General features: G+C 34.6%; 1 non-coding gene across 1 annotated transcript; it reads left to right on the forward strand.

The window, feature by feature from the left end:
- The first annotated feature begins 983 nt into the window (after positions 1-983).
- Positions 984-1,091, forward strand: LOC112100636. Its single transcript, XR_002907003.1, has one exon. It is a non-coding gene; the product is annotated as a small nucleolar RNA R71 (small nucleolar RNA).
- Positions 1,092-4,456: the final 3,365 nt, after the last annotated feature.

Here is a 4,456-nt window from a genome sequence, read left to right on the forward strand (position 1 = left end):
TTTGGACGTTCAGGATTGCGCCACGTCATCAGTCAACAGTTCACGGTTTGACCACGCGGATGAACAGTAACACGGTTTGACCCGGGATGAACAGTAACGCGGTTTGGTTGAAAATAATCCTGTGTGATGCATGCACCGTACACGAGATTTTTCGTCCACTGATATGCTGCCACGTCACCATCAACAGTACATAAGAATTTTAGTCCAACAGGATCGTGACACCTCATCAGTCAATGCCACATCATCGGTCAATGCCACGTCATCATCCATCTATGTGAACAGTGTCGTGAACAGTAACGTATACAGTACCGTACACGTGAATAGTACCGTACATGTGAATAGTGCCATTTTTCTTTTTATGCTCCTCCTAAGGTTTTTGACCGTCCTGAGTTCAAAAGTGATATCCGTTTTGCCGTCTGATTTCTCCTTTATTGTGAAATGACTATAATGCCCCTAAAATACATAAAATACTTAATTAAAATAAAACACATGTAATTAAATCACAAGAAGGTTAAATACATAAAAGTAAGGGTTGTTAGTAAGACTTGAAATGTAAAATGACGGTTTTCTCCTTTATAAATATGCATTTTCTAACACTCAACATTACCCACATAGTTTACTAATGCTAGATTTCCATGACAGTTATCAAATACATGTTCTTTACCACAATACACGTAAGACAGTTCAGCAACTTGCTTTACTGCTGATGGAGCAGAAGTCATGTTTTCACCATGTTACTCAATGAGGTTACTTGCGCTGATAATGCCATAATTGCATCTATATTATATACCCCTGCTGCTCCTCTTACTGCCGTCTGTCTAGTTGATGGCCATTGATAATTATTGTTGGTAATTCTCTCCAAAATTTCATAAGTTTCAGTGTAAGATTTAGATAACAAAGCTCCATTTGCTAAAGCATCAACTATCAATCTCGTACTTGGATTCAATCCATTGTAGAAGGTTTCCAACTATATGCAGCAAAGAATGCCATGATGAGGACACCTTCTGAGCAGTTCTTTAAATCTCTCACAAGCTTCATACAAACTCTCATATTCAAGTTGACGAAAAGAAGTTATCTCATTCCGTAATTTTCAATTCTTGGTCAGTGGAAAATATTTCATTAAGAATTTATCAGCCAATTCATTCCATGTAGTGATAGAATCAGATGGTAATGAGTTCAACCATGCTCTAGCTCGATCTCTTAAGGAGTAAGGAAAAAGCCTTAGTCTTAAAGCATCTTGTGTTGCTCCAGCAATTTTAAAAGTATCACTCACTTCCAAAAACAACTTAAAATAGAGGTGAGGATCTTCAGTTGGTAGTCCACTGAATTGACCCACTGTTTGAAACATTTGAAACATCATTGGCTTAAGTTCAAAGTTTGCGGCTTCCACTTCAGGTCTGACTATTCCAGGATGTACAACTTGAGGGGTTAACACAACATAATCTATGATAGCCCTGTCTCTGTCATTTGCCATGTAAATAATATTATTGTTGCCTGGCTGTCTCTGATTAACATGCTCATTCTGCCCCTCTTGAATGTTGACAGGTTGAAATGGCCTGTGAGGGTCCAAGTTTCCCATATCCTGCAGATTATCCATGTCTGAAACAGATTTTGAATTTCTTTGTTCTCTCCGCAGTCTTCTTACAGTCCTTTCAATCTCAGGATCAAATTGGAATACAACAGATCTGTCTTTGCGCATGCAAGTGTTGATCTGTCAATAAATAGAAGAAATTAGATCAAGTTGGCACTATCAAGATTTACTTCACACTTCGAAAATAACTAATCAATCCCTGGCAACGGTGCCAAAAACTTGTTGGTTAATTTTCACTCAATTGCTATTGATGCTAATGTGCAAGTGTACACAACAAGTAATAAAGTGATGAATATTCTAGATTGTCTCCACAGGGACTGATGTTACTAGAAATGCTACAGCAATCATAATAATGCAGTCTACCTTTATTTCAAGATGAACCTAGTTAAAGTTGATTATTTCTGAAATTAACAATTGTAAGAAAATAAAATAAATAATTGCAGTAATGAAATAGATTAGATAAATTGCGTAAAAAACTCAAATGATAATGAAGTACCTGAATGATCAAACTCTCTTAAAGGGTTGACTATTTTTCATCAAATTAACACCAGTTGCTACAGTAATTCCTACAGCACTGGGCAGAATCATTTTGCATCCTCAGCTGTCGCGTGTTGGACTTCTCATACCCTTAAATATCCTAAATTCAGGAAACTTAAATTAAGATCAAGTATTGCTCCAATAATACCCACTAAGACATGCCTTTTTGCGGCTCTATCTTAACTTGAACCATTAAATAGGTGGTCAACCGAAATAACAGTTATAATAATAGTTATTAGAGTAACATGCTACAACAATCGTACAACAACTCATAAGAACAGTCAAACACCCATTTAGATTATTTGTCACTCAACTACAAGCAAATTTACTTCATACTTTGAAAAAGAAAAACAAACAGCAAAATATTGATCATTAAATACATCAGTTTAATCGAAGAGTAAAGAAAAGAACAAGTAGAGAGCGATGAAGATTGAATCCAAATAACTCAGCTGAATTCTTCACTGATGCAGACTTGGTTCCCTTGAATTCTGATTGTTTTCTTCTTTTTCTTTCGATTTTTCCAATGTTAATTACTTGCCGCCGTTTTATGTGATGAGCGCCCCTTTTTATAACTGAAAACTAGGGTAAATAAAAGCCTAGGGCATGCATGAGTCAGATTAGGAAACTGCAGATCGCAATTCTGCAGATATCCCGTGCTAAGTTTTCTCTGTTATTGTTCCAGGATTGCTACAGCAATGGTTGATCCAGCAACAGCTATAACACTGCACTGCTCCAGATTTTGTTTCACTTGTTTTGTGGCCATATTCTTTCTCCTTTTTGCCATCCTATTGCATTAGCATCCCTTCTATTAATTATAAACTTCTGGAAACATACAATTATGCACATGATTTGAGCACGAATTACTTTAAATCAACCAAAACTTATTAAGACTAAAGTAAAATGAATGTTTATGCAAAACATAACAAAAATGCAATAAAAACACATCATTTACTCTCTAAGTGATCTTGATTTAAGTTTAGAATTGCCATAATAACTCTCATTTCATAGAGTTATCACACTCCCTTAGTAAACTCCTTAATTTAATTTCATTTTTTTATCAGTAGTATACTCCTAATTTGGTGTATTAAAGTTCATCATTTTTTCTAATATTATCTTTTAGCAGTTTTTGAATTTTAAATTCATAAAAACATCCACACCTTAAATTTTTTTTACACAAGTAGAGCTACTCACATATATGGATTGGCAAGTGTGGTCCACTACAACAAAATTAAAATCCAAATGTCTCTAGAGAAGAAAAAACAAATTTTGCTAAATTGTGAGCCACCACATTAGATCTAGGTGCATGTTTAGCTATAGTAGGAGCCCTAGTAATCATAAGACACTTGATCTCTGATACTAGCCAATCAATCTCTTTCCTACTAGACAAGCTTCCATCAATGAGACTAACAACATTTATAGAATCAAATTCTTCAATCAAAGGAATTAGACCCAAGTCAATTGATAGCTTAATCCCCTGTAAAAGTGCATCAGCTTCTGCAAGTTCCACATCATTAGGAAAAATGCCTTATATTGACTGATGCTACCCATAACTTCTCCTTTTGAATATTTGATAATAGCCCCAAGGCTACAAATATCGTCTGGAGATTTAATAGTTGCATTAGTATTAAGTTTGTACCAATTATCTGCTGCATCATCCCATTTTTCTTCCTTATGATTATGATTGATAGAAGCCACTATTGCAAGAGATTGTTGTGCTAGTTTGTAGTTGTCAATGACATATTCAGCTTTGATTACTAAGTCTCCCCACATGATTATGAAGATTCAAGTTTTTATTGTTAGAGAAAGAAATTCTTTGGTGAAAACCATAACTTATAACGCAGGAACATTCATGTTGAATCACCAAGAATCGATAACGAATTAGCTAGAAATTTCTTGGTATCATGCAATAAGCCTATATCGCTACTGGCAAGCAAAATGTCATCAACATATAAAATTAGAAAGATATACTTGCTTCCAAAAAACTTATAGTATATACAATCATCGACTAAATTCATCTCAAAACTAAATGAGATGATCACTTGATGAAATTTGAAATAACATTGTCGAAATGCTTACTTGAGAGCTCATTGATGAAATTTTTAAGTTTGTAAACTATATTCCTTGGGTTTCTTGATACAAATTTTTTTGGTTGCACCATATAGATCGTCTCATCAATGTCACTATTGAGAAATAACGTCTTTATATCCATATAATGTAACTTAAGATTAAAATGCGCCACTAATGCCATTATGAACATGAAATAGTCTTTCGAAAAAAACATGAGAGAAAGTCTCTTTATAATCGATGCCTTCTTTTTGTATAAAACCT

Source organism: Citrus clementina, unplaced genomic scaffold (assembly GCF_000493195.1).
Source record: "Citrus clementina cultivar Clemenules unplaced genomic scaffold, Citrus_clementina_v1.0 scaffold_3, whole genome shotgun sequence".
Classification (NCBI taxonomy): domain Eukaryota; kingdom Viridiplantae; phylum Streptophyta; class Magnoliopsida; order Sapindales; family Rutaceae; genus Citrus; species Citrus x clementina.